This window comes from Arvicola amphibius, chromosome 6, assembly GCF_903992535.2.
Source record: "Arvicola amphibius chromosome 6, mArvAmp1.2, whole genome shotgun sequence".
Lineage (NCBI taxonomy): Eukaryota > Metazoa > Chordata > Mammalia > Rodentia > Cricetidae > Arvicola > Arvicola amphibius.
Window position 1 is genome coordinate 112,528,444 of NC_052052.2, and position 13,993 is coordinate 112,542,436.

The following is a 13,993-nucleotide window of genomic DNA, read 5'->3' on the forward strand; positions in this document are numbered from 1 at the left end:
TCATAGCCTGAGAGAGAACATCCGCCCTTCACCAAGGAAACACATGAAAAGATGAAATTGTGTTTTCTTTCACCTGAGCTCAGAAACTGGCTCACTTAAAAAAAAAAAAAAAAGTGGTATCTACGGGATGGAATTAGAGTAATGCTGGGTACCACTCCCTGGATATGGATGGTTTTTTAATTCATACAAATCACTGACTCATGCCTCTTTAGATTCAAACGCTTCCTAAAGCCCCACTACACTGGGTTAAAAGCAGTATTTCTAGGGGCTGGAGAGATGGCTCAGAGGTTAAGAACATTGCCTGTTCTTCCAAAGGTCCTGAGTTCAATTCTCAGCAACCACATGGTGGCTCACAACCATCTGTAATGGGGTCTGGTGTCCTCTTCTGGCCTGCAGGCATATACACAGACAGAATATTGTATACATAATAAACAAATAAATAAAGGAAAACTTTTTTAAAAAAAAAAAGCAGTATTTCTAGGTGTGGCACCTGTAGTTTTAGCACTTTGGAAGTTAATGGGAAAAGGTTGTTTTCTTCTGTCTTGACCTCCTGAGAGCTGGGATTACAGGTGTGCTCCACCACAGCCAATTTACACAGTTCTGGGCAGGCGCTCTACCATCTGAGTTACAGCCCAGGCCCTTTGTGCTATTGTTACATGTTATTCTACCATCTATGTTAGGGTGGGATCTAAAGACAAGTCTCTACTTGCTTACAGTCTTCTTAACATCTTCACCAAGTCCTGCTTTTCTCTGTAAAACTTGGTGGTGTAACACTTCTGTCACATCACACAAGTCATAGTCATAAGTAACAGGGTCTGTGTTAACACACCCCCAGCCTTATTCTGGTGCTAGTTTCATCTTATTTTATAATATTCAAGTAGGATTTCTGAGAGGATTCACACTGCAGAAGACAGAAGATAAGGCCATTTATTGTGTTTATGAGCTGTTGGAATTTGTCCATTCTGAACCATTTTTTACTAGGAAACACGTCTGTCTGCAGACTGGTAATCTCTCCTCACCCTGCTGGAATTTGTGGGCTGTGTTCTAAGACTCTCTTTCTGGCGACGAGGGTGGGAATTAGATTGTTTTCTGTCTGTCGCTGACATGGTAACAAGAGAATCCCACGCTCTTTGGTATTCTTTCTGACAAGGACAAATTACGTTTGACAACACTCTTGAGTTCACAGAAAGGCCTTTCCAACATCAGCTCCCTCGGTCTCTGTCTCGTTCCTGAGTAGAATGAACAAGCATTGTCATCCCCACTTATGAATGAGAAGACTAACTCTGAGGGGACAGCAGAACTTGAATTCCACCAAAGCAGCCTGCTTTCTGAATTTGCTGCCACAAGCCCAGCATAATGGGGGGAGGGGTGCTATACACAGAGCTGGTAATTTCACAAATGAATGGGTGAATAATATTCAATGAATTCAAGCCACTCTCCAATCAGAGAACACATCTGGTACTTCTTGTTACTTTTGATTTTGACTTTCCAACATTCCTGAAAGCTTGAGCCCAGTAAAATTTCTTCTTCATTCTCAAGAATTTCATACGCATTTACAATAAAACATAATCCCCATCCAACTTCCTTCGGCCAGCAGAGAATATGATGAAGCCTGTACCTCGACACAACTCCCTCCCAACTTCGTGTCTCTTGCCTTTTTACATAACCCTCCAGATCTAGTTAGTGCTGCCCGCTAGGGCATGTGTGTGGAACCATTCACTAAAGCATGAACTTTGCCAGGACATATCCTCAAAAAAGAACAATTCCCCTCCCCAAGCAACTATCAGCTGTCAAAGGATCCTCTGTCTGGGGCAGGGTTACAAGGATTCTGGCAGGCTTGATCATCCGCAGGTCTCTTGTGGATAACTACAGCTACTAGGTGTTCATAAGTGAGATATCTGTGTCACGTCCAGAACACAGCATTTCACGGCACTCCTCCCAATTCTCCAGCTCTTACGTTCTTTCCTCTTCTCCTGATGTGTTTCATGAGCATTGGGAGCAGGGGGGTGTGCATGGAGCAACCAGTATTCAAGTGTAAAGACAATTTTTTTATATATCATGGCTGCAAGAAAATGCAGAAGCAAATGAGAGGGACTGAAGCATACCACTGGGACCCTAGGCTTCATCATATTCTCTGCTGGCTGAATTGATGACCTGTCCTTGCTCCTCTCTATAGATGGCTTTTTATCTTCATTTGATTGCTTTTGCTACTATGAAACTTATTGTATTACTTTTCCTATTGCTATAACCAAATGTCCAGCAACTTAATGGAGGAAGGTTTATTTTTGGTTTATAGTTCCAGATACAGTTTATCGTGGTGGAGAAGACATATCGGCAAGAGTTGGAAATGGCTGGTCACATTACATCCATAGTCAGAAAACAGAGGGTAGACAGGAAGTGGTATCTGGCTAACAAACCTCAAAGCCCACTATCAGTAACCTATTTCCTCCAATTAGGCTCTACATCCTATGGGCTTCATAACCTCCTAAGCAGCACCACCAACTGGGGACCAAGAGTTCAAACACATGAGCCTGGAGAGGACATTTCACATTTAAGCCTAAGCCACAGTATTCATACATACCAGGAAATAGCTTGCGTTTCCTTTTATGTAACAATTACAGATTATTTTCCGTCATCTTGAATTGCCCAGCTGGGCAGTAGATACATAATAACAAACATCTCAAATCCATTCACAAAGGGTAGTCTTACAAAATTACTACATTTTGGACAAGGACCCTGCAGGAACCTAACATGCTCACTCTGGATATTGAAAGAAGCTAGTGTTGAGGGACCTTGAGCGAGCAGACTAAGAAGCCTGACCGGATGCTGCAAACATGCAGCCTCTGAGATAGAACTCATTGGGGGCAGCTGAAGATCTGGTCACTTATTCCAGCTGGACCTTTGACTGGGAGATGTTGCCCAGAGGCCAGAGTGGGTGATGAAAACCAAATCACTTTCTTCAGCCCCCATCTCTGCCATGCCCCCACTAATAGACTTAAGCCGAATCTTTGGGTATGAATGGCAGATGGAAATACCCAGCAACACAGAAAATCAAAATATACCTAAAGACACTGTGAACTCTTCTTGTATGGAATGCTAACCAAAAGACAGTGCCTCAGAAAGGGGATTTTTCTAAATACTGTTCTGAAATCTGGGGAAACTTCATAGAGCTATTAAAACTAAGCTACATGTGCTGAGAGAGTTAATGACTTTTCCTTCAGCAAAATTAATAAACTCATAAGATCCACGCTGTCCTGGAAAAATCCAGGCCACAAAGTCTCTTACAAAGCCAATCGCCTATGCATATCAGGTTCTTGGTGATTATGTAATTATGTTTAGGATTATGCTTGATTGTGTAACTGATATTTAGTGATTAACTCCCAGGAACGTTATCTGACTCAAGGTATAGCGGATGTGATATAATAATTATCTTTAAATTATGTCTGCCTGCCTCCATTGTCATTTTTCCCTAATAGAGTAGAAAAAGAAGATGTTAAACACAAAGGAGAGAAACTGGAAGCATAAAAATTGGCAAAAATAAAAAGTAAAACAGAAATAAGTAGTCAGCAAAAAAAAATGCTGGGGAGGGGGGAAGGAGCCCATTCGACAGCCTTTATAAAATGGAATTATTTTATCTTGCCACGGCAATGCTCATAAAAATGACTTTTTCCTTCCAGCTGCAGCTGCAGCAGCTCAAGAGGAAATGGACCAGATCTTAGACTGGGGGTTAACTGGGAGAAAAATGGTGAGGCTGCATTTTGCACACAAGTGTGCACATGCATACACAGGCACACACCCCCAAAACTGCAACCTTGTGCTTCAGAACAAGCACATTATTCATCCGCAGGGGAATGATGGGAAAATCTATCATTTCCGTATTTCATTTTCAGGGCCTAAAGTCAATGACAATCTAGTTTGCGTTTTGGCCAAATGGCATTTTCATTAATGCAAAATGGACACTTTTGCAGCAAGCCCTGGTAACTGGACACCCCTGTATGTACACTAGGGGACTGAGAAGAAAGGGGTTACAATTCCATGTGCCCGTGAGACATACAAGGGTTTGTACTGTTGCGTGATTCGGTAGGAACGGCCTCACATCACCTGAATGCAAAGGTACAGGTGCTGCCATGTTTTAAACAATCCTTTCAGGGTGGGAGGAAAATCAATAGCTGCCAGACTGACTGGGAGTATTTTAGATCACACAGCCGTAGGGGTTTCATACAATTCACAAGGTGAGGGCCAGATGCATAGCAGAGCCGAACACTGCCCGGTCTCTTCCACAAGCCCACTCACCACACCTTACATCAGCCATACAAGACGTGGCTTGCTACGACCCTACTTTATGGATGAGGAAACTGAGCTCTAGCGAGGCTGTAACTGGGTCAAGGTGGCAGGCAGGACTCAAACTCTAACCACTTAGTGTCTGAGCTTGGACACTGTGCTCATTTTCCTTATTTATTTATTTTGTGTGGATGGCTGGTGTATGTGCACATATGTAAATGTGGTCATATAGCCAGGCACCCACCCATGCAGGAAGCCAGAGGAAAAATATTGGCTGTCTTCTATCTCCCTTGACCTTATTCTGGAGATATAAGGCCGCTTACTGAACCCGGAGTTGGGCTGACAATCCTCAGGTCCCAGCAATTCTCTTATTTTCCCACCACTCTCTCAGCACTGATTTTTTAACAAGGGTTACTGTGACTGGTGGAACAGCTTTACCTAGCTTTTACGCAAATTCTTGGGATTTGAACCCATGTCTTCGTGCTTGTACAGCAAGCACTCTTACCCATTGTGAAATCTCCCCAGTCCTACCACTGTATGTCTTAAATACACGAACAAACTCAAAATGGAAATGAATCCAGCTTAGAAATCAAATAAAAGCAGATGCATCCTTGGTTTTCCAGCTGAGGAGGAAATGAAGAATTGCCAAGTTCATACCCGGTGTAAAAAAAAAAAAAAAAAAACATTAAACTTTTAACATTAATTGCTCCTGAACATTTGTGAGTGCCCAAAATCCTGACATAAAAGCTTTAATTTCTATGCAAAACAGATAGGATGATTGAGTTATAATTAAAATGGTAATTATACCCTTAATGCTCCATATTTGACTTTTCAAAAAAAATGTTATGCTCCAAGAAAAGCTATTTAAAGATCAGAGGGAAAATGTTTGAAAATGAATGTATTCAAGACATTTTAAATCTTTTAAAATCCAGTTATTGATTTTTACATGCTTTCAAATGTAGTCTAAAACATTTTCTTCATTTATTTTGGTCGATGGAAATAATAAAAAATCATTGGAATGTGAAAAGCTTAAACGAAGGCAATATTCTAGAGGTTGATATTTAATGTGATAAATATTTGAAATGTTGGGGCATAGAGGGAGTGCTGTCTCCACCTACAGCAGCGGCTGAGCCTCTGGAAGCCCCACCCATGGAGGGCCAGGGAAGACGTGGTTGGCACCAAGTTACCTGGGCTGGCTCCCTCTCTGGCTTCAGAGCGCCCACTATAAGCTTGAACACTGCAAATATGACATTTCCTTTGATCCTTCATTGACTGTTTAGAATTAAAAAAGAACACCTAAAGCTATAAATCAAATGTCAGGTGCAGCAGTCTAGTGGAACCGTATCAATATTTCATGATGTATAGCTTGCTGGGAGACTTGAGAAACGCCAACCTCGCGGGGCGGGGTGGGGGGTGCTGGAGGGAGGGAAAACCTGCTAGCATGATGCTTTGCACTGGCTCAGCGGCGCAGGGTGCCCCAGGCTGAGGTGAGCTGCACTCTGAGCCCAACATGGTAGGAGAGCCCCCTGCAGACCTCCTCCTCACCAGGGAACCTGTTCTGCCCCAGGCTAGTCTCTATTCACTGACCTGCCCCTGGCCTCTCCCTTTGAGTCCCACACCTCTTGGAGCAGTGACCAACTCAAATCGCTCCTGGCTTCCTTTGCCTCTTGCCCAGGACCCTAGAAAGTTAGAAAGAGAGGGTGCTTTTGGATTCAGAAGAGATGTCCCAGCCAAAGCCTTTCTTTTTGTTTTCCTTTTTAAAATAACTTTTATTGGAAATTTTCTTTCACAATTTCCTACATGTATATGGATATAGTGCATTTTATATCTAAGGGACAGAATCTCATTGGGTATTCTGGGCCAGCCTGAGCTACTACAGAGCCCAGGCTGGCTTTGAATTCACCATCCTTCTGCCTAGTCTCTCAAGTGCTGGGATTCTAAGTGTGTGCCACCATGTCTGGCCACCATACCTTGTGTCGTCATGGAGGCTGGAGGGTGATGAGGACATATAAGAACAACAATACAATAACAAGAAGCCAAAGTCGACCTTTCTACAAAATCCAAGTCCCTCCCTCTTTTGCCTTCCTTTGGTGTCTATCTCTCTCTAATGTTTTGTCTTCATTGTTTTTTTTTCTTAATGTTATAAGATAGTCTCATGTAGCTTAGGCTTCCCTTATACTCACTATGTAGTTGAAGATGGTCTTGAACCCCCAACCCTCCTGTCTTTACCTCTCAAGTACTGGAATGACAGATGTTCATAACCACATCCATCCTTCTCTCTACCTAATAGATCCTAGAGTATTTTGTGCCAATGGTAACATATTCGAGAGCAAGAGAGGTCTTGAAGTTGGCCCTGCCTACCACACTCAGTGCAGACCAGGCAGAGAGCCCTTTCAGGAGGTGTTGCCTCCTAGAGACATGCTGAACCCTCCTCCCTCCTGGAGTGCTTCCCTTCGTGTTCATGGCCTGGTAGAGGTGTCCTCAGAGAAGCCTTTCTTGCCTAGATGTGACAGACACACTTCACTCCTATAGAAGAGTTTCCTAAGTCTTCACCACCCACAGCTGTAGCTTCAGAACTACTATGAGACCTTGAGACCCAGGGAGGCGGATAGCCAGTCACATGAGAACTGAGGCCAGGGCAAGCGGGAAGCCCTGACAGGGCCATGAGAAGAGGGACAAGGAACAAGGCAGCACACCGATGTGAGCCAAGTGCGGCCGTGGAAGGAAGGGCTCTGTTGGAAAGCTGGGTTCAGGGATAGCAAGATGTCAGCATAGAGAATCACAAGCCTGACAGCCTGAGTTTGATGCCCATGTCAAACAAGATGGAACAAGACAACAGATACCACAGACTGTGCTCTGACCTCCACACGCATGTCATGCCGCACGTGTATACACAGGCAATAAATAAATAAATTATAATAAAATAGCTTAAAGAAAACTAGGTTCTTGAGGAGACAGAATTAGATGCTAGATTTAGACGGTGATCAGGGGCATCTGCTCAATCAAGAATTCCAGTCTATTGTCTGAATTTTCTCACCACACAGCCCTTCATCCAAGGCCTCTTGTGTCAACAGTTGGATACAGCTCTGCATCCTTTGCAAGGATGGAGCAAAAAGACCACTGAGGATGGCAGATGTGGGATGAGGCAATAGGGAGAAACTTCCTCACTGCTTGGTTTTTCAGAGCACCATATTTGCAGCGCTGGCTATCAGCTCAAAAGTATAGCACTAGCAAGGAGTGCTGACCGTACCACACATGGGGAAGGTGCCATCTTCATGACGGCCATAACAGTTCCTAGACCAAAGGAAAAGGAGACCTAAATTCAAGAATCTAAAATGTCAGGTGGGTAAGGAATACAAAACCCTAAGTCAGCCATGAAGAGCTCCTGGCACTCAGGGAATACAGAACCCAAAGTCAGCCGGTGCCTAAATATGAAGGCTCCTGAGCGCTCTCATCAACATATAATTTGATTTCCACGCACCTTCCTCCCTTCATCAAGAGCTGAGACTAGAAATTGCCCTGCAGAATGTTCCAGATGACTGCTTTTCAGACATAGTGAATATCAAAAATATTACCGGTTAGCAAAAGACACATTATGGATCTTTAGCACTGCCAGTTGGCAGAAGAAATGCATTGGGAGGCAGCACTGATAGCTGTGAGCATTTTAGGGATATCTACAATCTCAGACAGAAAGTTAATGGCAGGCACATTTTTGTGGAAGCTTTGCATAATAGAAGTGTGGCCTCAGCTCTGAAGGGCCCTTTGATTGACTGGCTGGTACCAGTCCTGTGCATGTGGCTGAAGTTCCCTCACCTCCCCTCTGGTCAGGCAAAGCAAGCAACCAAACCCTCCTGATCAGGATTAGCTGCTTATGCTCCTATCATCACAGGAATCCGTGACTCACGGTGATAGCAGTGCTAGCGAGGACACTTCCACAAAGATCCACCCACACTTGACAGGGATGATAATCCATAAGTTTGGTCACACTATCCGATTGATGGGGGAGGATGGTGGTAGCGGTGGCGGTGGTGGCAGCTACGGTGGCAGTGGCCGCAGCCGTGGTTTTTGAGACAGGGTCTCTCTACCTCTTGGGAGTCCTGGCTTTTCTCAAATCCATGACAATCTTTCTGCCTCAACATCCCAAGTGCTGAGATGACAGGCATGAGTCACCACACCTGGATAGAGTAACACGATTTATGGCTCACGGTTATATTTCTACCTTGATGCCTACCTTGAGACCTCAACAAGATCCTGGGAACATTCTGTGTATCTCTATTAAGATCCATCCCTGATAGTAGGGCATGCAATGGACAACAAGAAGAAAGGAGTTGGGAAATAAGGATCAAAGCAGTTATCCCTCAGAGGTTCACAGTCCGGTCCTGAGCTGAGGCTGTCCCTAAATGGGGTGGGGAGGATAAGCAGGTAACTGAAAGTCACCTGTGCAAGTCTATTTCACTTTACGTTGTCCAGTGCTTCACACTCAAATGTTTATGCAAGAATTATAAGAGTGGAGGTCAATGAGATTGCTCAGGGGGTAAAAGAGTTTGCTGCCAAGACTGACTAACCTGAGGTCAGTCCCTAGTACCCACACGGTTGAAGGAAAGCATTGACCCCTTGTAAGTTGTCCTCTGACTTTATACATGCACCATAGTTTACATGCCCACACACACATCATACATACACACACACACACACACACACACAAAAAAAAAAAAACTAAATAAAACATTTCAACTTTAAATATGTAGAAGAATGGTCTTCCAGTTGGAGAATTCTACATGGAATTCCTTCCTTTGTTCAAATGAAGTCTCAAAATGCTGTCTTTCTGTACTCATTCCTACATCCCTACTATTTTCATTCCTCCTTCATTCATATAGTTATCTTCATCTATAGGAAGATAACTAAGCAGGGTACAGAAACGATGCTATAGGGCATACAAGCAGCACAGCCAGTGGTCCAAGGAGGAGGAATTCAGCCTGGTAGTGATGAACAGATCTGGCTTGCCTGTGATGCTGTCCAGCAGCCTAAGTGTTTCATGGGGAGTTTCAGTAGGAACTGCATATTGTGTCAGCTCTGTTTCTATAGAGGAAAGAATGGGGGGGAGGAGTTGTCATAGAAGACTTTGACAGCCACTGTCATAGTCATAGATGTCTTGGCAAGTGACTCACCTCTCTGCTTCTTTCCTGTTCTGTAAATAGGAAAAGCCACAATGGCTGCTCTGAAGGGTTATTGTGACAATTAACTTGGAGGATGTGTGCCATGTTGGGTGATGCCAGCAAGTGGCTGTGGCTCCCCACTTTCTTCCGACCAGGCAGGGTAGGCACCAAACTATACTTCTGGGGCAGGGTTAGCTTCCTATGCTCAGCTTTGTAGTGTGCATCTCCTGGTGTCATGGGAAGCCATGACGATGCATAGTGGCATTGGTGCTTGTGGTAATAATAAACAACTGATAAATTTAGCTTTCTTATGATCCCTAGAGAAGAAGGTGATCAGAAGACAGGGGTGTGGCTTAGGTGAGCTCTGAAACATGTTTAGGAGAAAGAAGGATTGCAAGCATAGAAACTTAATCAGACCTGCTGTGGTCAAGTGGCCAACCTAAAGCTAGCGAATGCTCTCCCTGGCTCAGGGAATTGGTGGACATTGTGTTCAGTATTGGTACTGCCAGTGTTGTTGCTTTTGTTTCCATGAGGTATGGAGTCAAACATACAACCTACCACATCCCCACAGAAGCTACATTCAACCCTACACCTCCAGGGAGTGCACACATAGCCAGACAGCCTGTGTGCCACCCCAGGTGCAAACACTTCCGAGATGCGAGGAATCACAAGCCAGCCACAGATACAGAGACAAACACTAGCTGCCTGGGAACTGCAGACCAGGCAAACTGGAAGTTACTTTTCTGTTCCATCTCACCTCAGAGTCAGATTATTGATTTTAATACTTTATTTTCACATGAGTTTACTTGAGCGACAGACACTACTCAGGTAGCGCCCATGAAGGGGAAATTAGATTCTGGTAATTAAGAATCGCATCCAGAGGTCGCAGGTACCACGGAGGATTAAAGCTGCTCACTCGAGTGAGTACAGAAACTCTCAGGGGATTAGGACAGAGACTCAATAATTTCTTCCCGTTTCTTAAATTACACTTAAATTCTCAGGAAGGCTTAAGATCCGGCCCATTGGTTCCAAAAAGAGCTTCATTTAGCTGCACTTCCATCATCTCAGGGTGCAGACCCGACTGCACTGGTTGCGGTGACAAGAATCAAAGAGCCGTCAGAAGAAGGGAAAGGCCAGTTTCATGGAAGGCACATGGACCGGCATCCTTGTCTGTCTCGTGGGTGGTCTCCATGGCCAGGTGACCCAAGCCTCACCACATCCTCACTGAAGTCCATGTGTCTGAACTCTGGAGGGGCTCAGATAAGTGAAAATCTACCGCTGAAAAGCAAAGTCTTCAGAAGTTCTTTTGGTTGTTGTTCATTTCTTTGAATTTTCCTGGGTTTTATCGGGTCCTTTCGGGGAGTATCTGAAGCAATAGCATTCCCACTGGTGCCTTTCCAAAGCACCTCTGCCTCCCCCAAGATGCCTTGAAGGAGGTTTACACCCAGCCCAAGTCTAGATGCCCACTGAACTCCAACACACCAGAAAGAAAAGTCTCACCATCAGGCACAGAACGAACGCCTAATGTAGGTACCCAGCATTCATACTGGGTCTGCCTAGCCGGAACCCCAGCGCGCTGCTCTGTCCTCCAGATACCAGCACTCTCTGCTACAGGAGGCTCGTCTTCCTATGTCTTTTCCTTCGTTCTCTGCCCTCAACAGAGTACAGCTCTCTGCTGGGGAAAGCTCCTGTGTATCTCTTTGCCTGGGTGACATTAGGTCGCCTGTGTTACTTGTCTGAGATCACATGGCTGTACAAAGGCCGTTCTGGGACTCTTATCCAGATGTCCCAGTAAACACCACATGTCCCTTTCCCACATCCACTGTCCACTTTGGAAGATTATGGTTATTTTACTTTTCATCTGCTTGGAGCCACATCTGGCTTGCTGGTACATGCTTGCTGATATCTTTTGAATGACTAAAGTCCTAATTGATCCAAAAACACTTGCTTTTACTATTGGATTGAAATATATGAAATTTCCAGTCTTCTGGGTAAAATTACATTCAATGTTATAAAATTAACACTAAATAATTTCAAACACTAGCCTCAATTTATTTTAAAAAATGTTTTTAGCTAAATAGTTTTCTATAAAAAGCTCATTATGCTTATAACCCTGTCTCTTTTCTTTATGCCACTCCCTTCACAAAGAGACAGTTGAGGAGCAAGGGGAATGTGTTGAGGTTAGACACTTTAATTGCAGTCCGTTTCCCATCCTACCTTTTCCAGCTCATATCTCTCCTGATCATACTTATCCATGCATAAATACCAAGAGGGTAAGTGCCGGATCTGGCAGGGTAACATCCCCTGCGCCTAGAATAGTGCCTGTCGTGGAGTAGGTTCTGCAGAAGTTACTTCCTGGTCAATCTATAAGTCAATAGCAGATCATTTTATTCCTCCAGCCTGTAGGATTTGGAGTCTGAGTTACATTGGTTCTTTTCTCAGTCAAGGAAAGTTATTAAGAGTCATTCCATATGTGCACACAGATGGAATAAGAAAGAGGGTTCTTTTCTCACTGACCCTAATAATTCTGTGGTTTATCAGGAGTGTTTAACCTCTAATGCAGATGGCGCGCTGTTTGAGGCTGCTTATCTGGAGCTGGTAAATGTCAGCATCTGGGAGTTTCTCTTCACAAAGCATTTAACAAATCGAAAATCATTTTGTTGTGTAAATGTGAACATCTTCGAGTTTCCTACCCAACGTGATAACTAAACCATATCTGATGTTTTACCTTGCATACTGCTTAGTCCACGATAAACTCGCATTAAATTGATGATGGGAGGATGGGTGGGTGGATGGATGTATGGATGGATGTATGGATGGACAGATGGGGAATTAAAAAGACTTCAGTGCAATAAAGTACCAAAAGCCCACTTCAAAGTGAGGTCTGAAGAGCAAGAATTAGTCAAGAGAACATAATAAGTTATGGGGAAAGTAGAAACAGGGGGATTAAATAAACTAGATGCTGGAGGACAGAAGGTCCTGGGCATTACAAAGGCCAGCAGAAAGAGGCCAGACCAGCACTGGAACTCACATATCTGCTTACAAGAGGAAGAGTGTGCACCTCAGCAGCTAGGTAGTGTAATGGGTATCTCTGGCAGGAAGACAGACAGAGGCCCCTTCCTGCTCAGGCAAATTCCAGCCTATCTTCCAAGAGCAACCAGCTCAAGACTGGACTCTGCATACAACAGAGTCTCAAACCATTTAAAAAGGGGAGAGATGACCACTTGTAATTTTATCCAAGGTGCCTATTATTCAGTGATGGACATTGCTTCTTGTATCATAGACTTTCTCAAATCATTCTGTCTCAATCAGAAATGTTGCTACCAATAGAAGCTGCATTTGCCACTTCATTCCCCACCATCCACCAATCCTGGAGTCCTGGGTGTAGCCTCCAGTCTTGTTGATGTACTAGGGGCAGTTTAGGAAGCAGAGCTGGTATAGGCCCAGCTAATAAAGCCATTCTTGGTGACTAAGACTGTGGTCTATACAGAGGACGAGAGCTGTACACACTGAACCAAAATGACACCGAATACTTGAAACCGCTTTGGTCACAACTGGCACAGCTTTCCTTCTCACTTACAGAGTTTGAAACCTCCAAAGTGACATCAAACATTTAGTGACCAGCCACAGAGTGCAGAGCACTGAACTCCCTAGACACAACCTCAGAAACATCCCAAAGCATCATTCCTCAATCCTAGCATCCCAGAACCCTGAACTATGCATACTGTTTGCAGTAAGAACAGTGGACTCAGCACACTTTAAATATCAGCTGAAGAACTTGGGTTTGTAGCTGGAGATGTGGCTCAGATGGAAGGTTGCAGGAAGCTCTCGGTTCCATCCCTGGCACCACAGAAGCTGGGTGTAACGGCACACACCTGTCACTCCAACACACGTGTGGTGAACACCAGAGTAACAGAAGTTAAAGGTCATCCTCAGCTACGTTTGACTCCATCCCAGGAAGAAAAGAAAGAAAAAAAACCTAATAGAAAAAAATACACACACATACAAAAAAATACACATCCACAGGTTGTTTTTCCCCCAAAGCAAAATCTGTCACAGTTCTGATAGAATGTGATTCTTGTCATTATTAGCTCATCTGTGTGCCCCAAGAAACATCCAGAAACTTCTTGGCAGCTGAGGAAGAAGAATGCTAGAGAAGACTATGCATCCTATGCTGTCTATCCTGTTCTCTGCAGAGAAGAAAAAATAAAAGATTCCTTTTCCATACTCCAAGCATCACCCACAGATCTGTATTATATGATTGAAAACCGGTTACTCAGAAAGAAAATTCAGACAACAATGAGAGGTTGAGGAGATGGCTCAGTGAGTAAATAATTGCTGAAGGACATGAGTTCCGTGCCCAGAACTCACATAAAAAAAGCAAAGCAGGCATGGCGGCCTTAATTTATAACCCCAGAAGAAGCAGATACAGGTAGACCCCTAGGGCTTGCTAGTCAGTCAGCTTAGTCTACTTAGCAGATCAGCAAGGGTCCTGGTTAGGGTTTCTATTGCTGTGAAGAGACACCATGACCACAGCAATTGTTATAAAGGAAGCA

The 13,993-nt window shown here is 44.1% G+C and overlaps 1 protein-coding gene and 1 non-coding gene across 2 annotated transcripts in view; one reads left to right on the top strand and one right to left on the bottom strand.

Moving 5' to 3' along the window:
• Adarb2 (adenosine deaminase RNA specific B2 (inactive)) overlaps nucleotides 1–13,993 on the top strand; it is a gene marked incomplete at its 5' end in the record, with an annotated part of 191,617 nt that overhangs the window by 56,460 nt on the left and 121,164 nt on the right. The gene's annotated exons all lie outside the window — the stretch shown is intronic.
• LOC119818135 lies at nucleotides 6,104–6,186 on the bottom strand. Its single transcript, XR_005286044.1, has one exon. It is a non-coding gene; the product is annotated as a small nucleolar RNA SNORA5 (small nucleolar RNA).